The 21,515-nt window shown below is 45.4% G+C and overlaps 1 long non-coding RNA gene across 1 annotated transcript in view; it reads right to left on the minus strand.

Moving 5' to 3' along the window:
* Positions 1–21,299, minus strand: part of LOC147114151 (uncharacterized) — a 28,062-nt gene extending 6,763 nt beyond the window's left edge. The window contains exons 1-3 of the long non-coding RNA XR_015079361.1: positions 19,552–21,299; positions 14,731–14,941; positions 12,157–12,297 (exon numbers count right to left, since the gene is read on the minus strand). This is a non-coding gene — a long non-coding RNA (uncharacterized LOC147114151). The remainder of the gene's footprint in view (positions 1–12,156; positions 12,298–14,730; positions 14,942–19,551) is intronic.
* Between the last annotated feature and the right edge of the window lie 216 nt (positions 21,300–21,515).

Genomic DNA, 21,515 nt, shown 5'->3' on the forward strand with positions numbered 1-21,515 from the left:
TGTGGGTTCAGTTGGTGTAATTTTCAGATGTGGGTTCAGGAGGTGTAATTTTCAGATGTGGGTTCAGTTGGTGTAATTTTCAGATGTGGGTTCAGGAGGTGTAATTTTCAGATGTGGGTTCAGGAGGTGTAATTTTCAGATGTAGGTTCAGGAGGTGTAATTTTCAGATGTGGGTTCAGGAGGTGTAATTTTCAGATGTGGGTTCAGGAGGTGTAATTTTCAGATGTGGGTTCAGGAGGTGTAATTTTCAGATGTAGGTTCAGGAGGTGTAATTTTCAGATGTGGGTTCAGGAGGTGTAATTTTCAGATGTGGGTTCAGGAGGTGTAATTTTCAGATGTGGGTTCAGGAGCTGTAATTTTCAGATGTGGGTTCAGGAGCTGTAATTTTCAGATGTGGGTTCAGGAGCTGTAATTTTCAGATGTGGGTTCAGGAGGTGTAATTTTCAGATGAGGGTTCAGGAGGTGTAATTTTCAGATGTGGGTTCAGGAGGTGTAATTTTCAGATGTGGTTCAGGAGGTGTAATTTTCAGATGTGGGTTCAGGAGGTGTAATTTTCAGATGTGGGATCAGGAGGTGTAATTTTCAGATGTGGGATCAGGAGGTGTAATTTTCAGATGTGGGATCAGGAGGTGTAATTTTCAGATGTGGGATCAGGAGGTGTAATTTTCAGATGTGGGATCAGGAGGTGTAATTTTCAGATGTGGGTTCAGGAGGTGTAATTTTCAGATGTGGGTTCAGGATCTGTAATTTTCAGATGTGGGTTCAGTTGGTGTAATTTTCAGATGTGGGTTCAGTTGGTGTAATTTTCAGATGTGGGTTCAGGAGGTGTAATTTTCAGATGTGGGTTCAGGAGGTGTAATTTTCAGATGTGGGTTCAGGAGGTGTAATTTTCAGATGTGGGTTGAGGAGGTGTAATTTTCAGATGTGGGTTCAGGAGGTGTAATTTTCAGATGTGGGTTCAGGAGGTGTAATTTTCAGATGTAGGTTCAGGAGGTGTAATTTTCAGATGTGGGTTCAGGAGGTGTAATTTTCAGATGTGGGTTCAGGAGGTGTAATTTTCAGATGTGGGTTCAGGAGGTGTAATTTTCAGATGTGGGTTCAGGAGATGTAATTTTCAGATGTGGGTTCAGGAGGTGTAATTTTCAGATGTGGGTTCAGGAGGTGTAATTTTCAGATGTGGGTTCAGGAGGTGTAATTTTCAGATGTGGGTTCAGGAGATGTAATTTTCAGATGTGGATTCAGGATCTGTAATTTCCAGATGAGGGTTCAGGAGGTGTAATTTTCAGATGTGGGTTCAGGAGGTGTAATTTTCAGATGTGGGTTCAGGAGGTGTAATTTTCAGATGTGGGTTCAGTTGGTGTAATTTTCAGATGTGGGTTCAGGAGGTGTAATTTTCAGATGTGGGTTCAGGAGGTGTAATTTTCAGATGTGGGTTCAGGAGGTGTAATTTTCAGATGTGGGTTCAGGAGGTGTAATTTTCAGATGTGGGTTCAGTAGGTGTAATTTTCAGATGTGGGTTCAGGAGGTGTAATTTTCAGATGTGGGTTCAGGAGGTGTAATTTTCAGATGTGGGTTCAGGAGGTGTGATTTTCAGATGTGGTTCAGGAGGTGTAATTTTCAGATGTGGGTTCAGGAGGTGTAATTTTCAGATGTGGGATCAGGAGGTGTAATTTTCAGATGTGGGATCAGGAGGTGTAATTTTCAGATGTGGGATCAGGAGGTGTAATTTTCAGATGTGGGATCAGGAGGTGTAATTTTCAGATGTGGGATCAGGAGGTGTAATTTTCAGATGTGGGTTCAGTTGGTGTAATTTTCAGATGTGGGTTCAGGAGGTGTAATTTTCAGATGTGGGTTCAGGAGGTGTAATTTTCAGATGTGGGTTCAGGAGGTGTAGTTTTCAGATGTGGGTTCAGGAGGTGTAATTTTCAGATGTGGGTTCAGTTGGTGTAATTTTCAGATGTGGGTTCAGGAGATGTAATTTTCAGATGTAGGTTCAGGAGGTGTAATTTTCAGATGTGGGTTCAGTTGGTGTAATTTTCAGATGTGGTTCAGGAGGTGTAATTTTCAGATGTGGGTTCAGGAGGTGTAATTTTCAGATGTGGGTTCAGGAGGTGTAATTTTCAGATGTGGGTTCAGGAGGTGTAATTTTCAGATGTGGGTTCAGGATCTGTAATTTCCAGATGAGGGTTCAGGAGGTGTAATTTTCAGATGTGGGTTCAGGAGGTGTAATTTTCAGATGTGGGTTCAGGAGGTGTAATTTTCAGATGTGGGTTCAGGAGGTCTAATTTTCAGATGTGGGTTCAGGAGGTGTAATTTTCAGATGTGGGTTCAGGAGGTGTAATTTTCAGATGTGGGTTCAGGAGGTGTAATTTTCAGATGTGGGTTCAGGAGGTGTAATTTTCAGATGTGGGTTCAGGAGGTGTAATTTTCAGATGTGGGTTCAGGAGGTGTAATTTTCAGATGTGGGTTCAGGAGGTGTAATTTTCAGATGTGGGTTCAGGATCTGTAATTTTCAGATGTGGGTTCAGGAGGTGTAATATTCAGATGTGGGTTCAGGAGGTGTAATTTTCAGATGTGGGTTCAGGAGGTGTAATTTTCAGATGTGGGATCAGGAGGTGTAATTTTCAGATGTGGGTTCAGGAGGTGTAATTTTCAGATGTGGGTTCAGGAGCTGTAATTTTCAGATGTGGGATCAGGAGGTGTAATTTTCAGATGTGGGTTCAGGATCTGTAATTTTCAGATGTGGGTTCAGGAGGTGTAATTTTCAGATGTGGGTTCAGGAGGTGTAATTTTCAGATGTGGGTTCAGTAGGTGTAATTTTCAGATGTGGGTTCAGGAGGTGTAATTTTCAGATGTGGGTTCAGGAGGTCTAATTTTCAGATGTGGGTTCAGGAGGTGTAATTTTCAGATGTGGGTTCAGGAGGTGTAATTTTCAGATGTGGGTTCAGGAGGTGTAATTTTCAGATGTGGTTCAGGAGGTGTAATTTTCAGATGTGTGTTCAGTAGGTGTAATTTTCAGATGTGGGTTCAGGAGGTGTAATTTTCAGATATGGTTCAAGAGGTGTAATTTTCAGACATGGGTTCAGGATTTGAAACTTTGGGCTAAAAATTCAGTTTGGGGCGCCCAGCTCGTGTGGGCGCCGGAATTACCGCTGCGCGCGGAGCCACTTACGCCAGCGGGATATTCAGTTTCAGCGCCCCAAGTGGAAGCCGGCCGCTAAACAAGGGTTTCGGCGCCCCGCTTGGGGCGCTGAAACTGAATATCGGTGCGCAAAGTGCCGCAGCGCCACCCGCTGCGGCACGGCAGCCTGCGGTACTGCAGGCCTTCCTCCCACTCTTAAGGGGGAGGTGCCTGCAACAGCGCGATCCCCGCTCGCGAGTGGATGCAAATGAGCCCGGCACCAAGGAGAAGTGCCGGGCTCTCGGGAAACAGCCGGCAATGCCGCGGGGGGGGGGGGTTGTAGGAGGCCGGGGACGGAGGTGCGGGCAGGCGGCCGCCGAAAAAGCGGCCGGCCGCACCTCCACCTTAACTCGCCCCACTACCGCCACAGGTAGGCCTCTGTGTACCGGTCGCTGTTTGCGGCCGGCGCGGAGGAGGCGGCAGCGACCAAATATGGCCAGCGGGGCGATAGCGGGGCGCTGCGCACACCAATTACGTCATCGGTGGCAGCGCAGCGCTACAGGCTAACGCCGCCATTAGCGCCCCGCTAAATATCGCGGTAGGTTTGCACAGTGGCGCAAAAGCCCTCTTTGGGCGCTAACTGGTGGCGCAGGCCACTGAATTTCTAGGCCATTACATTTTACCAATTTCACTGCTGCATTTTTAAAAATTCACAGTTAGAACAAATTACTTTAGCCAAAGAGGCACTTTATTAACTTAGAATTAAAGCAGTTATTTTACGAAGAATTTTGCAGGATTCATTTATAGTACATTACAACAGTGACTATATTTCAAAAGTACTTAATCGGCTGTAAAGCGCTTTGGCAATCCCTGAGGTCGTGAAAGGCGTTATATAAGTGCAAGTTTTTTTTACAATAAATACAAGGGGGAAAACATGCCGCTGAGGCGGCGGGGGCGGGGGGTCTCGCACTCTCCTGCCATAATTTTGATAGGAATATAGGAACAGGAGTAGGACATTCAGCCCCTGGAGCCTGTTCTGCAAAGAAGGTTGGTGGATGACTTGAATAACTCAGGCAATCGGAAGACCCTCTGCGGAAATTTTACCCCAACATGTCAATAAGTTTTTCAACAAACTAAGTTCCCAATACAGGCCTGTTTCTGCGCAATAACATTGAACAATTCTGTGTTTCCCTATCAAAACCTGATAATGCCACCACTGGCACAAAATGCCAAGGAAAGTCAGGAATTTTCCCATACGAATAGAAAACTTTGGTTCAAGCCATACAACAAAATTCGTGGACCGATGTCATGTCTTGAAATGGCGCAGTACCTACTTTCTGCCACTAGAAGACCTGCACTTCATGTAGCTCGCTGAGAGGCTCTTGTGATGGAAATCCAGTACTGCAGCATTTGAATATGATTATTCCAATGCCATTCCTGAAGCCACCATACCAGGGTTGCCAACTCTGGTTGGACATAGTCCTGGAGGTTCCATCACATGACACCCATTACCCCTCCACCACCAGCGCCCCCCGCCACCCCGTCTCTAACTGCCCCGTCCAGTAAAGCAGCCTTTTCTCCTATCTCCAATATTTTATAACCTCATAAATAGAAGTGTTCAAAGAAATTGGAAAAAAAAACATATATTTTTGTTTCATGCCCCCCTATGATTTTTTTTTCCTCGGGTTGCTCGCAGCAGTGTCCAGGAGATTTGTCTTCAATTCCTGGAGACGCCAGGAGCAACCCTGGAGGATTGGCCACCCTGCACCATACCCGCAGTATATTTCTCTTTTGTCATGTGTCAACGGCCAAATTAATAACTGTTCGGTGCGCAGAGTATTCAGATTCCTAGTGGCTCTCTGTTAGAGTTTACAGGGCCGAGGTTCCACGGGTCACGACTCTGAGCCCGGCAACTACACCGGGAGATTGGCTGCCGCAGCCCTCCAACACTGAGCTCGCCAGAGTTTGCAGAGTCAGTGGGAGGACATCTCAATAGCATGGGGCAGGTGGGCACAAACCCCACTTCAGGCACATCTATGGCTTCTGCCTATTCCATGGTGGTCAGAAACTCCACCACCCACCTACCCTTTTTTTCTTTTTGGGTGGGAGCAGAATTGCCCAGGTCATGATATTTTCAGTCTCCTATATAAGGGAGCAGATCTTAGAATAGGATGTGGTCTACATTCGCTCTTCTGAAGGCTGGTATGCTTCAACTCAGCTATCGTGCTGAAGGCTTGTGCTCCAGAACTGGCCACGCCTCTAGCCAAGCTGTTCCAGTACAGCTACAACACTGGCATCTATCCGACAATGTGGAAAACTGCCCAGGTATGTCCTGTCCACAAAAAGCAAGACAAATCCAATCCGGCCAGTTACCGCCCTGTCAGTCTACTCTCAATCATCAGCAAAGTGATGGAAGGTGTCATTGACAATGCTATCAAGCAGCACTTACACACCCATAACCTGCTTGCTGATGCCCAGTTTGGATTCCGCCAAGACCACTCTGCTCCCGACCTCATTACAGCCTTAGTCCAAACATGGACAAAGGAGCTGAATTCCAGAGGTGAGGTGAGAGTGACTGCCCTTGACATCAAGGCAGCATTTGACCGAGTGTGACATCAAGGAGCCCTAGTAAAACTGAAGTCAATGGAAATCGGAGGGGAAACTCTCCACTGGCTGGAGTCATACCTAGCACAAAGGAAGATGGTTGTGCTGGTTGAAGGTGAATCATCAAAGCCCCAGGACATCGCTGCAGGAGTTCCTCAGGGCAGTGTCCTAGGCCCAACCATCTTCCGCTGCTTCATCAATGACCTTCCCTCCAACATAAGGTCAGAAATGGGGATGTTCACTGATGACTGCACAGTGTTCAGCGTCATTCACAACTCCTCAGATAATGAAGCAGTCCATGCCCGCATGCAACAAGACATGGACGACATTCAGGCTTGGGCTAATAAGTGGCAGGCAACATTCATGCCACACAAGTGCCAGGCAATGACTATCTCCAACAAGCAATAGTCTAAGCACCACCCCTTGACATTCAAAGGCATTACCATCGCTGAATCCCCCACCATCAACATCCTGGGGATCACCATTGACCAGAAACTTAACTGGACCAACCACATAAATACTGTGGCAACAAGAGCAGGTCAGAGGCTGGGTATTCTGTGGTGAGTGTCTCACCTCCTGACTCCCCAAAGCCTTTCCACCATCTACAAGGCACAAGTAAGGAATGTGATGGAATACTCTCCACTTGCCTGGATGAGTGCAGCTCCAACAACACTCAAGAAGCTCAACACCATCCAAGACTAAGCAGCCCGCTTGATTGGCACCCCATCCATCACCTTAAACGTTGCCTCCCTCCATCACCAGCGTACCATGGCTGCAGTGTACCATCTACAAGATGCACTGCAGCAACTCGCCAAGGCTTCTTCAGCAGCACCTCCCAAACCTGCGACCTCTTCCACCTAGAAGGACAAGGGCAGCAGGCGCATGGGAACACCACCACCTCCAAATTCCCCTCCAACTCACAAACCATCCTGACTTAGAAGTATATCGCCGATCCTTCATTGTCGCTGGGTCAAAATCCTGGAACTCCCTACCTAACAGCACTGTGGGAGTACCTTCACCACACGGACTGCAGCGGTTCAAGAAAGCGGCTCACCACCACATTCTCAAGGGTAATTAGGGATGGGCAATAAATGCCGGCCTTGCCAGCAACACCCACATCCCATAAACAATTTTTAAAAATTCACTCAGCGTACCAAGCTCCATGGATACAGCCTGATTGAGCCAAATGATCGACCCATTTGCAACAACAACTTGCATGTATATAGACTCATAGAATCATAGAATCATAGAATTGTTATAGCACAGAAGGAGGCCATTCGGCCTGTCCAGCCCATGCTGGCTCTCTCCAAGAGTACTTCAGCTAGTCCCACTCCCCCGCCCCCACCCCTTCCCTGTAGCCCTGCAGTTTTTTTTTCCTTCAGGTACTTATCCAATTCCTGTTTGAAAACCATGATTGAGTCTGACTCCACCACACATTCAGGCAGCGCATTCCAGATCCTAACCACTTGCCGCATAAAAAAGATTTTCTTCATGTTGCCTTTGGTTCTTTTGTCAATCACCTTATATCTGTGTCCTCTGGTTCTCGACCCTTCCGCCAATGGGAACAGTTTCTCTCTACCTACTCTGTCTAGACCCCTCATGATTTTGAATACCTCTATCAAATCTCCTCTCAACCTTCTCTGCTCTAAGGAGAACAACCTCAGCTTCTCTAGTCTATCCACGTAACTGCAGTCCCTCATCCCTGGAATCATTCTCGTGAATATTTTCTGCACCCTCTCTAAGACCTTCACATCCTTCCTAAAGCGCGGTGCCCAGAATTGGACATAATACTTCAGTTAAGGCCGAATCAGTTTTTTATGCTTTTTAAACCACTTTCTCAACCTTCCCTGCCACCTTCAATGATTTATGCACATATACCCCCAGGTCTCTTGGTTCATGCACCCACTTTAGGACTGTACCCTTTAGTGTATCTTGGCTCTCCTTGTTCTTCCTACCAAAATGTATCACTTCGCACTTTTCTGCATTAAATTTCATCTGCCACGTGTCCGCCCATTTCACCAGCCTGTCTATGTCTTCTTGAACTATGTCTTCTAGCGCCTTGAACAAAGTAAAACATCCCTAGCCACTTCACAGGAGTGTTATCAAACAAAATTTGACATGCGCCACATAAAAAGATATTAGCACAGGTGACCAAAAGCTTGGTCAAAGAGGCAGATTTTAAGGAGCATCTTAAAGGAGGAGAGGGAGGTGGAGAGACTTAGGGAAGAAATTCCTGAGCTTAGGGTCTAGCAGCTGAAGGCCATCAATGGTAGAGCAATGAAAATCAGGGATGTTTAAGGGGTCAGAATTGGAGGAGCTCAGAGATCTCATAGGGTTGTAGGGCTGGAGGAGGTTACAGAGATAGGGTAGGGTGAGGCCTTGGAGGGATTTAAAAACAATGCAAATAGAAAGCTTCCAGAAATGATACAACAACTGGTTCTCCCTTGTTTTCTAGGGGGCTCCACTGGTCTCCCACCAGATGATACAAGTTCAGCAGAAGCCATGTAATTTCAGCCCCAATTCTTTAGAACTGTTCAGAGCACAATAGCATTTTTTTCAGAGCTGACTACTGAAACCAGCACTAATTGTGCTAGAAATGTGAAGTTATCCACTTTGGTAGGAAAAATAGAAAAGCAGAGTATTTTTTTAAACGGTGAGACATTGGGAAATGTTCAGAGGGACCTGGGTGTCCTTGTAGACGAATCACTGAAAGTTAACATGCAGGTACAGCAAACAATTAGGAAAGCAAATAGTATGTTGGCATTTATTACAAGAGGATTTGAGTATGAGAGTAAAGATGTCTTACTGCAATTATATAGGGCGCTGGTGAGACCACACCTGGAGTATTGTGTACAGTTTTGGTCTCCTTACCTAAGGAAGGATATACTTGCCATAGAGGGAGTGCAACGAAGGTTCACCAGACTGGTTCCTGGGATGGGGGGATTGTCCTATGAGGACAGATTGAGTAGACTAGGCCTATATTTTCTAGAGTTTAGAAGAATGAGAGGTGATCTCATTGAAACATACAAACTTTTTACAGGGCTTGACAGGGTAGATGCAGGGAGGATGTTTCCCCTGGCTGGGGAGTCTCGAGCCAGAGATCACAGTCTCAGAATAAGGGGTCGGCCATTTAGGACTGAGATGAGGAGAAATTTCTTCACTCAGAGGGTGGTGAATCTTCAGAATTCTCTACCCCAGAGGGCTGTGGAGGCTCAGTCGTTGAGTATATTCAAGACAGAGATCGCTAGATTTTTGAATATTAAGGGAATCAAGGGATATGGGGATAGTGCAGGAAAGTGGAGATGAGGTAGAAGATCAGCCATGATCTTATTGAATGGCAGAGCAGGCTCAAAGGGCCAAATGGCCTACTCCTGCTCCTATTTCTTATGTTCTTATAATTATAACCACTAGATATCTAATTACTGCAACTTCCTGGCATTCTCCTTGGTGAAAATGTTGTGCCCTCTGCTCGGTAACTCTGCACGTTAGTTTATAATCACATCTTGTCTTCAAGCATCATAAGTGACAGTATGTTTGCATGGATGTGGTGCATGTTTGACAAAAGGAGCACCTATCCAAATTTGCGGCCACCAACTATTGTTTACTTAGCAATGTTTACAAAGGAAACCGTGTAGCATTAAACATTTTTTAATTAAATTTCATTATTTGGTTTAAGAAAAAAAAATTAGAACAAAAACTAAACAGGATTAATTTTTATTTATATAAATGATTTTACTTCCTTCCCGCAATAAACACCGGCTGTTTCATTTAATTTTTAAGATGCACAAAACCCTTTTGTTTTGATTAAACGTAATCCTTTAAGCCGCTGTCTTCCCAGAAAAATAAATATTCTCTTAACTGATTTTATTAATACAATACAAACAGCAAAACAGCTTTGGATTGTAATGCAATAATGTAGTGAAGCAATGTATTGAAGGAAAGTTTTTCTTCATAGTTTAAAGAAATTGCTTAAAGCAGATCAGGGCTCATGACATCCAGTGGGACGGGAATTATGATTTATTGTACCTAGGGACAAAATTCGCTTCTTATTCTTCCATTGAATACTGAAACAACAATATTGGCTACAACAATAATTGATAATGCCTCAGCAATTTTTTCAGTGAGTAGCTGAGCCATAGAGGACCCAGTTTTGATGCCCAGACAGGTCCCAGCAGGGTTAACATTAGGAGTACTATTTCGGTGCTCACTAGTCAGAGAGCAGCTGGATAGAATCTGTGGCCTAGAAATCGGAGCAGGCCGGAAACCATCCGATGTCACCACGGGCTGAAGTTAACGGCCGCCCGAAATAATAACGCAGGCAGCACTGGTATTTTGGTGCTGCCTGCTAATTTAAATTAGCACAGCGCAAAAGCTGGAGAACATGACTGGTTTTCCGGTGGTACTCTGAGCAGGAGGCCCAATGTGGCCTGGCTGTAGCATCCCTGGAGCAAGAGCAGTGTTGTCTTAAAGCAAGGCTGTCATTTTAGAAAGCAGTGTTGGTCCTTTAAAGGGGAACTGCCTTCTAAAATGAAAAAAAAATCATTTAAAATAGGCAGTCTTTAGCCCTGAGTGCTCAACTGCCTTGTGAAAAAAAAAATTAAAAAGAATTCCCAAATTGCAATCTTCAGCTCTTAAAGCTGAACTGCCTTCTGAATGTAAAAAAATGGTAAAAGTGCTTAAGCACTAACACAAATGGCTCAACAAGCCAGGGAAGGGGCACTAAGGTCTCGCAAGCAGCACTCCAGATTTGTGCAGAGGTCAACACTGCAAGAGAGATCCTCTACTCACAGGGGCCAGGAAGGCCTCCAGAAAGAACGGTGTGAGACCAGATCACCGAGGCCATCACTGCCAGCAGTGCCGCCCCTATGACCTGGCTTCAGTGCCCAAAGAAGCGTCATGATCTCAAACCAGTGGTCAAGGCCAGTGAATGCATCTTCAAAAGCTGTCTCCTACCAACTGCACAACTGGCCTCACACACTGCTTATTGCATGACCCCCCGCCCATCACTCGCCTACCGACAATCTGGAGGAAACACGAGACACACCTCCCATTCCTTGCTTCAACTCACCCCCTTGGAGGAGATGGTGCAGGTCATTCTTGGCAGGGGCATGGCTGAGCCCTTGGTCAGCGGCGGGGCTGAAAGGATACAAGATGCTACTATCCTCATACGTTATCCTCCTTCTCACATCCCATTTCCCCCCCCCCATCCCATAATATATTCTGATTTACAAGGTGCACACCACAACTCTACCCTTGTGCCTTCCTTATTTCAGACATCCAAGGAATCCAGCCTGCCCAACCAGTGGTTGACCAAGAAGAGGGAGAGGAGAGTGAAGAAGAAGAAGAAACACCATCACTCAATTTCACACTCACAGCCACCAGCTCTTCATGGTCATCCTGCAAGGCCATCTGCAGTGTCCCCCACTGAAAGTCAGCAGCCTTCCACCAGCCATGCTGCAGCCACTGGGGTAGCACTGCGTGACATCAGTAGAATAGACAAAGGCACACACAGGACAGTCATTAAGGGACTGCACAAGGGTGATTAGTTGATATCTTGATGTCATATTGGATGGATAGATGTAGAAAGTTGGATTGGAAAGTTTGCTTTGTGGTGGCTTTTATTTCAGCATTGTGGCCAAGAGGACACTGTGATGGTCAGTAACAGAGGGAAGGGAAGGTGTGGGACAAATATTGAAAGGGGAATTGAGGTTGTGGTCACTGGTACTGCAGGCAGATAATTCCATCCCGGATATTCCAGCCAGAAAGGGGCTGCCTCAGTTGCATCCTTCCTTCCACTTTCTCCTCTTCTGCTTCTTCCTCTTCCTCTTCTGCATCTCGACCTGAGACGTGAACTCTGTTTTTCTCTCCATGGATGCCGCCTGACCTGCTGAGTATTTCCAGCATTTTCTGTCTCTCAGAGGCCTTCCTTTACTATCCAAAGTCTTGCAAGCATCCAGCAGCACCACCTGCACTCCCTGCACACTTTAACAAACTTTTAACATCTATTGCACCAAGCCACTATTTCAAGAAAATATTTAAAAAGCCCAAAAGCTAAAATTCAAACTTATCTGAAAGACATGTGTGTCACTTTAAGAAGCGCTGACAGCGTCTCTGCAGGGCTGCTTCATGCTCACTTTTCCGAACGTGCTTACCGTTAAACAGAGAAAAGGTCAAAGTTTGCAGAAGTGGCGTTAAGTCGGCGTGTGACATCACACTCTGCTCATTTACATTTCCGGGGCCATTGGCAGCGCTATGGCCCTTACCAAAATGGTGCTTGCCGTGTCCTGCACCGGCAGCGGGCAAAAGTGAGACAGCCGCCATTTTATTTGCCGAAACGGGCCTTAACGGTCACGCAAACGCTTCGAATTTCTAGGCCTGTCTGTTTTGCTGTTCCGAATTGCTATCAAGCAACTTCTTCTGAAAGTACTTACCTGACAGCCACAGGTGAGGGCAGGATCATACATAGTTGTAGGCCCCCTCGTATTTGAATAACCTGAATCATGGCCATTTGGGCGATGTGTCAGGAGGTGCATTGGTGCCTGTAGAACAGTAATCCAATTTGCAGTCAAGGCCTTCAGAGGAGGAGGGGAGAAAATTGACAAGAGAAAATTATCAAGGACACGAAAAAGAGTCAACGTGAAACTCAACCATATAAAGCAGAAAGGTCCCAGGTTTGATCCACAGTTTGCCTCAGTGTCCTGCACTAGGGAAAAAAGGTGGGGGGGAATAGTCAAGTAGGGTCCTCACTCATCACAAGCCAGTGAGCCTGCTGCAAGTTATGTGCATGTGGACATCAGATAAAGATACAACCAGGCTTGGCTGTGATTCCCTTCCTTTCCTTCCCCTCCACCCACCTCCATGGCCTGCCAACACTCATTGTCTTGGATGAAACTTGAAGAATGACCATTTGTGCAAGGTAGTTAAGGACATTCAGCACCCATGGAAACCTACACCAGCATGAGTGGACGTAGATGGAAGAAAATTGCAGGAAAAATCATTAACAAAAATAACAGTTAGGAAGGAGAGTTCAAGCTGCAATTTAATCATGGAATCATAAACCATAAGGTAAATTTGAAATCAATCTTTGGATTTTTTTAAATTCATTTATGGAATGTGGGCATCACTGGCAAGGGCAGCATTTATTGCCCATCCCTAATTGCCCGTGAGAAGGTGGTGGTGAGCCGCTTTCTTGAACCGCTGCAGTCCGTGTGGTGAAGGTACTCCCACAGTGCTGTTAGGTAGGGAGTTCCAGGACTTTGACCCAGTAACAATGAAGGATCGGCGATATACTTCTAAGCCAGGATGATGTGTGACTTGGAGGGGAACTTGGAGGTGGTCGTGTTCCCATGTGCCTGCTGCCCTTGTCCTTTGGGGGTTTGGGAGGTGCTGCCGAAGAAGCTTTGGTGAGTTGCTGCAATGCATCTTGTAGATGGTACACACTGCAGCCACGGTACACCAGTGGTGGAGGGAATTAATGTTTAAGGCGGTGGATGGGGTGCCAATCAAGCGGGCTGCTTTGTCCTGGATGGTGTCAAGCTTCTTGAGTGTTGTTGGAGCTGCACTCCTCCAGGCAAGTGCCTTGTAGATGGTGGAAATGCTTTGGGGACACTCACGGCAGAATACCTAGCCTCTGACCTGCTCTTGTTGCCACAGTATTTATGTGGCTGGTCCAGTTAAGTTTCTGGTCAATCGTGACCCCCAGGATGTTGATGGTGGGGGATTCGGCGATGTTAATGCCGTTGAATGTCAAGGGGCGGTGGTTAGACCCTCGCTTGTTGGAGATAGTCATTGCCTGGCACTTGTGTGGCACGAATGTCACCTGCCACTTATCAGCCCAGATATTTTGTGATCCCTTCAAATGAATAAATACTGACCATCGTTCTTTGTAATATATACAGTACTTTTACCTCAATAAAATGGAAACAATGTGGCTGGTACTTAAAAGTGGTATGAAAGTTAATTATTTTAAAATATGTGGCGGGCTCTTGTGATATTACTGCAGAAACACAACACTCCTTGACTCATAGAAAGATGAAGTAGGGAGTTAATTTGCAGATGGGGTTTCCGATATAGCATTTTAGTAAGTGTTGCAAACTTCATGTACATTATCAATTCAGAGATATGTTGTATAACAATTAACAGTGATATGATGAGAAGAAATCAGTCCCGCATGTCTTAATCATGTTTGATTAACAAAAATGGAAATATCTCATGCACACTAATAAGTGCCTCAGCCAATGGCCTTGCAGCTGTTTTTTGCCAAGTGCATGCTGAGGTTCCTCTATTTATTCAAACTGTAACAGGTTTACAACAGTATGGATAGTATGGTTTACAATAGTATGCAGTACCTCACAAGGACCACACAAATGGCTGCCGGGTCCTCAGGGGTCATGTTAACCTAACTCACCGGGCTACAATGGAGAGTAAAAATCGGACCGAGTGTAAAACCAGGATTGCACCCAATTCCATCAGTTTCCTGACAGGCGGGTCAGGTTAAAATTGCCCCCTCTATTCCTAAAGACACCTAAAAAAAGGGCTCACTATGTCACATTACTTAATACCTTAAAGTTTAGTGCAGAAGGGGGCACTAATGTAATGTAGTACTCCTGCACCACATAATGATAGGATGTGGTTCCTGCCCATCATTTCCTATACTGTGACTATCAAATCTGAACTATGTTATTGTGGGAAGGTTCCAACTGAAGGGTAGGCAGGAGAGTTGAAGGCCCTGTCACTCAAGATCCCTACAGTACACATCCTAGTGATTAGCTGTAGCACAGCAGTGCTGCAGTCTTAGGAGCAAGCCCCCAGCCAGTTCTCACAGCCACGGAAGGTCTGTGGCTTAAGGAGGACACAGGAAGGGAAAAGAGTAAAGAAATAATGACACAAAGAAAAACGAAAATGGTGCCAACTGCATTACACTGACTACTTTCACCTGGAAAATAAGCATTTGGAGCTAAACACAAAATAAAGAAAAACAATAGTTACAGGACTGCTGTTCCTACCAGTATCTGAGAAATGAAGAAGATTTGTTGTGAATTAGGCACTGGGATAGGCAGTCTTATGTTTTCTCAGAAGATTCAAACAATGAGCTCTCATGAGAATTGGTCATTTTTGTTTCACATTAATATAGTAATTCTCGGTCCAAATCGGTTTGGTGTCTTCAATGATCTGTGGTGTCATCAAAGTCATGTTCATGTTTGACCAAATCTTCATCTAAAATACAAGCAGAGACTGAATCAGTATTCACAACCTCCACTAGTGCCATACATGAGATCAGCTAACATTACAAAGTAAGACTGATGAAAGGTCATCAACTTGAAACGTTAACTCTGTTTCACTCTCCACAGATGCTGCCTGACCTGCTGAGCATTTTATTTCAGATTTCCAGCACCCGCAGTATTACAGACTAAAAGCCTTTCCGATCAATATGGCTTAGGAGAACGCCACATGGTTCATTTATCCACGAAAGCATTGAAGACACAGAGTTGGACTTTAAGCGTGTGCCATCAAGGGAGGGTTCTTCCAATTTGGCTGAAGCAGCTTTTCATTTTGTTGCCACAGAAGGGTGGGGGGGTGGAAGAACTTGTTTTCCACACCTCTTTCAATGGCAAGCTGGTACCAGCAGCAATTGATGCCTATTACCTCCCCCTGTTAACTCTATCCAGCCGGAAGCTTATTCAAACAACCAGTGATTGGGTGCTGCAAGCACAAGACTTGCCCCTCTAAAGACAACCAAGGGCATGTCCATGTGTAATGGTTGAGTTGACACATTACCAGAAGTTTAATTCAAACACTTTACAACACTAACATTTTGAAGCATTATACCTAATACAGCATCAATAGTTATAGCATTTTATTCAAGCCGTTACATAATACTCTTTTAAAACTTGTGTGTCCTTGGGAACAAAAAGAAAAGTAAATTTGTTCAGACGGTGCAAGATCAGACTGCACAGCAATAGATTGCCTGTCAAAATCACATCACTTAATTCAAACAGGTCTTTTTTTTCTCTGATTAAATACTGTACCTGAAGGCCTTTTCTAATCTAACCATACTTTTCCATTCCTTAAACTAGCAGTTAAATCTTGCAATATCTGACTATTCTTTTTAAGCTCTGAGGATTTGCGTACATTATCTAGGCCCATCCGTAGGCTATCCGTCTGCCTCAGTAATATGGATTCCCACATCTGATTAATGTCTTCCCACCTATCACTTTACTACTACCAAAACAAACCCTGTTCATGTACTTGTCTAAATCATTCCCAATGCCACTTCTACAGCTTTCCATTAAAAGACTCTTTCCAGTCACCTTACTCCTAACTGCACATTAGTACCTTCATTGGGCTACCTTTCTATAAAGGCTTAATTTAATAGCTGGTGTTAATCTGATATCCGTTGTTATTCTAACAAGTTGCCCATTGCATAGAACATGATGGTTACCATTGTTTGTGTACCAAAAAAAATGCTATATCAACATAGAAACATAGAAGATAGGAGCAGGAGTAGGCCATTCGGCCCCTCGAGCCTGTTCCGCCATTTAATGAGATCATGGCTGATCATCCAAATTCAGTACCCTGTCCCTGCTTTCTCCCCATATCCCTTGATCCCTTTAGCCTTAAGAAATATATCTAACTCCTTCTTGAATATATTTAATAAGTTGGCCTCAACTGCCTTCTGTGGTAGAGAATTCAACAGGTTCACCACTCTCTGGGTGAAGAAATTCCTCCTCATCTCAGTCCTAAATGGCTTACCCCTTATCCTTAGACTGTGACCCCTGGTTCTGGACTCCTCCACCATCAGGAACACCCTTCCTGCATCTAGTCTGTCTAGTGCTGTTAGAATTTTATAAGTTTCAATGAGATCCCCTCTCATTCTTCTAAACTCTAGTGAATATAAGCATAATCGACCCAATCTCTCTTCATACGTCATTCCTGCCATCCCAGGTATCAGTCTGGTGAATCTTCGCTGCACTCTCTCCATGGCAAGAACATCCTTCCTCAGATAAGGTGACCAAAACTGCACACAATACTCAAGGTGTGGTCTCACCAAGGCCCTGTACAACTGCAGCAAGACATCCTTGCTCTTGTACTCGAATCCTCTCGCTATGAAGGCCAACATACCATTTGCCTTCTTAACCGCCTGCTGCACCTGCATGCTTACCTTCAGCAACTGGTGCACAAGGACATCCAGGTCTCGTTGCACTTCCCCTTTTCCCAATCTATTGCCATTCAGATAATAACCTGTCTTCCTGTTTTTACCACCAAAGTGTTTACCATTGTTTGTGTACCCAAAAAAATGCTATTTCAACATAGAAACAGAAGATAGGAGCAGGAGTAGGCCATTCGGCCCCTCGAGCCTGTTCCCCCATTTAATGAGATCATGGCTGATCATCCAAATTCAGTACCCTGTCCCTGCTTTCTCCCCATATCCCTTGATCCCTTTAGCCTTAAGAAATATATCTAACTCCTTCGTGAATATATTTAATAAGTTGGCCTCAACTGCTGTCTGTGGTAGAGAATTCCACAGGTTCACCATTCTCTGGGTGAAGAAATTCCTCCTCATCTCAGTCCTAAATGGCTTACCCCTTATCCTTAGAAGGAAGGCAGCAGGCCAGGACAAATAATATAGGATGCAAGGTAAGATAATTAAGTATTATAATGTTTCATTGAATGTATCTTGGCAGGAGACGATTAAGAGAACATTCCAGAACCTTTTCTAAGGTGATTCAATAAGCAAGTTATAGTCAATTATAAAGCAGACTGCACATGGTCCATGGGATGAGTGGGCATTTTCGGCTGAATGTTTATTTCTTGTTACATTCTTTACGTTCTTACTTTAAAACTCCCAGGGGTTTCACTGTGCACTATTCTAAGTCAACTGCTCTGACCAGGCACTAAGCATGTGTCTTCAAGTTTTTTCTCTAGTAGGAGTATGATACCTTTGTGCCAACTGAGTGCCAATGATGCTGATTTCATCTTTCCTGCTATTGTTCACATTCTGTAAAGGTTTACACGAACCAATCATGTCTAGCTTGTTTCAATAGCTGACGAGGTAGTTTCGTTTTTTCACACATCATTAAGTAAATTAAAACTGGACCAGTAAACTCCCAATTGATCAATAAAAAGAAAAGACAGATGTACTGGTTCTACACATCTTTAACGATGTCCGATATCTGCATATTGCGGAAAGGAGCAACAATTCCCGGCTATATTTAGAAATAATGGCCTAGAAATTCAGTTGGCTGCGCCAGCCGTTAGCGCCTTAGGAGGAGTAGATCTCGAGCGCCAGGCGCTTAGCGCCCGGGCGCAGCGCGATCTGCGCCTCGCCCCAACTTCAGTAGACATTTAGCGCCGGCGCAAAGTCATTGCGCGCGCTCATCTGCGCGCGCAGATCATGACGTCATTTCGTCGTGCAACGCCCTTTGTGCGCCCGGAACTGGAACTTCACTCGCGCCGCCCCATTGTGCGCCGGGCGGCCCGAACGACTGTGAATTGGAACGGTACACAGCCGAGGCGGGCCGCGGGGAGCGCAAATTAAAGGGCACTCCTGCAGTAGAAAAGGCAGCCGTTTTGCAACGACGGAGGAGGAGGAGGAGGAGGAGGAGGAGGATCCCCAGAAACACAAATACACTAGTCTCGGCCTGTCAAAAAAACAATCCACCCTCCCCCTTTAAGAGCTCGTGTCTGCCGGCAATCAGCAGCTCGCCGCACCTGCCCTGCGCCCAACTTCCGGTGTTAGCGCCCCGGCCTGCCGGCTTAGCGCCTAATGATAGTCGTGCATCGCCTGTTTTAGCGCAGCAGCAACCTCTTAGGGCGATGCAACTGAATATCTGCGAAGGGGGCTCGACTTTGCGCCGGGCGCAAACTTTAGCGGCCGCCCGACTTTACCGCCCCAAAAGTGGCTATACTGAATTTCTAGGCCATTATGTTATTTTCCTCTCTTTCCTCCAAAAGTATTTCTTCCTCTTCTTCTGCTTTTCATTGTGGTCTCTGATTCATTCTACCTTCAATACCTGATGTTTAAAAAATTATATTGCCCACTACCAGCTACTAGAAAATCATAATAGGGTAGGGTTGATTGCAATCTCTTCAGTACAGGCCGCAACTCGGGCCCAGCACCTTCCCCTATTAATTGTTAGGAACATAGGAGCTGCTAGCCGAAAATGACCAAGGTCCATCTAGTTCGTCTTCCACCATCCTGGTAGTGGCATGATACAACCACAATGGAGTTGTTGACTAATCATAGCAATCAGCCTCTATCAATTAGTCTACAACAGACCCAGACATGACACGAGGAAAACCCCAGTGGTAGAAAACATTGGGAACCACAGGTCCAAAGTCACCTGTTCCTCCCAAGTGTGCTACATGTCACAAATTACTCCTATACTATATCCCACATTATTATTTTTTTCAAATTACCTGCTATAAAGCAAAGAAGGTTGAGAAGAATTACATCAAACAGAGCCCTCATTGAAATACTTCAAAAGCCGTAACATTTTGAAACATATGCTTCAGACAATATCAAATTGTAAAGTATTTTATTAAACTTAACACAATGCTTCCTCAGTCTTTGAAAATGTCTTCCAAGATGATCAGACAGTTATGTTTGACTAATTTGGTCCCAGTTTTGATTCATCTACCCTGGCAATGCTCTTGGCCCACTAATGTAGCGTTTATATGGCAGAATCACTTTTGCTTGAAATATTTTCTCTAATCGCCTTGGCACCTGTGGTGTGGAATTGTTGCTGTTTACATAGATTTCACAGCACCATTAACAACAAATAACAATTGTGCATGCACAGATGTTTAAAAGTCAGAAATTTTACCTTTTCTTTCTGTTCTGAGATTTTCCCTGATGTCTGGGAAAAGTCTCGATCTGCCAGTGGAGTAAAAACTGTATCGATGGCTCTATGTGAGGAGTCGCTTCTGTCTTTGCCTCTTTGACTTTCTGCTTCTCTGTGTCTCTGTATCTGTGATTACCTGTCTCTCTCTCTGTCTGTACGATGCTCTTTCTGTGAACCTTCTGTCTATCGAACTGTCCGACTCTGTCTGTCGTCTCCCTGTGACTCCTTGTCTTAACCATCTGGGTGTTCGGCACCAGCTGGGTGGCACGCAGAAGGGAAGGTCTGACTGGGAGGATTGCATGCTCATTGCAGAACCTGCTGGATTTTCCTTCCGTTAATTTCACTTGAAGCACTGTGCACGCGCTCACTGCTCACAGACGTTCTGACAAGGCGACATCATAAGAATTTCCACGGTCAAGCCTATTTCACAAGACACAGCGAGCTCCTGAGTCATATGAAGCCTGCCATTGGGAGACAAAGATCTGTGTGAAAGTAATGAAGCAGCACGGAGTGCAAACCCTTTTTGCAGCTGACGACGTGGAAGTGTTGCTGCGCGTGGTGGGTACGATGAAGGTTGCCCCACTTCCAAGGCCCGCTCCCCAGAGAACAGCATTGCAGCATGCCTGGCAGGGGGTGGAAGTGGGCTCAGTGATGCATACATGACTCACACAACCTGGGAATAGATAACAACAAAAACAACAACAACTTGTATTTATATAGCACCTTTAATGTAGTAAAACATCCCAAGGCGCCTCATAGTATTATAAGACTAAAAATTTGACTCCGAGCCACATAAGGAGAAATTAACGCAGATCACCAAGAGCTTGGTCAAAGAGGTAGGTTTTAAGGTGCATCTTAAAGGAGGAAAGAAAGGTAGAGGCGGAGATGTTTAGGGAGGGAATTCCAGAGCTTAGGGCCAAGGCAACAGAAGGCACAGCCACCAATGGTTGAGCGATTATAATCGGGGATGCTCAAGAGGGAAGAATTGGAGGAGTGCAGATATCTCAGGGGGGGGGGCGTTGTGGGGCTGAAGGAGATTACAGAGATAGGGAGGGGAGAGGCCATGGAGGGATTTGAAAACAAGGATGAGAATTTTGAAATTGAGGCGTTGCTTAACCGGGAGCCAATGTAGGTCAGCGACACAGGGGTGATGGGTGAACGTGACTTGGTGCGAGTTAGGACATGGGCAGCCGAGTTTTGGAATGACCTCAAGTTTATGTAGGGTAGAAAGTGGGAGGCCAGCCAGGAGTGCATTGGAATAGTCAAGTCTAGAGGTAACAAAGGCATGGATGACGGTTTCAGCAGCTAGATGAGCTGAGGCAAGGCTGGAGATGGTGAGATGTGGAAGAAGATGGCACACATCAAAGAAGCTGTCGTGGTAAGACTACACAACAGTGCCATTGACCAAGGTAATTGCCCCAATTATGCATGCCACAAAGTATTGCCTGTTAACTTCTTCTATATTTACTGCTGGTCTGTGCCTGAGCCTCACACAACCTTACCCTTGTTTCATTACTTATCTTTCATGTCCGTACTCCACTTGAGAGAGCAGACAGGGCCTTAACATCTCATCTGAAAGACGGCACCTCCAACAGTGCAGCACTCCCTCAGCACTGCCAGCCTAGATTTTTGTGCTCAAATTCCTGAAGTGGGACTTGAACCCACAACCTTCTGACTCAGAGGCAAGAGTGCTACCCACTGAGCCACAGCTGACATCCAATGTAAATGACAGCAAAGAAACCAATCAGCATCCCTGCCTCCTTTTGCCCTGACAGCATCGGCGGGTGCTCATTCAGTGCACCCCCAAAAATATCTGGACCTTAAGCCCCAAGACTAGCTCCGCTCAGCTTGGAGGATCTGTAAAGGCAGCAAGAAGATGGAGACATGGAAAAAGTGAAATACCTTTTTCTTCCTCAAGGTACTGGACGCTATCTTCAGGACTGAAG

The sequence above is a fragment of the Somniosus microcephalus genome, chromosome 8, assembly GCF_052327205.1.
Source record: "Somniosus microcephalus isolate GS21.2 chromosome 8, FLI_Smic_1.0, whole genome shotgun sequence".
Taxonomy (NCBI): Eukaryota; Metazoa; Chordata; class Chondrichthyes; order Squaliformes; family Somniosidae; genus Somniosus; species Somniosus microcephalus.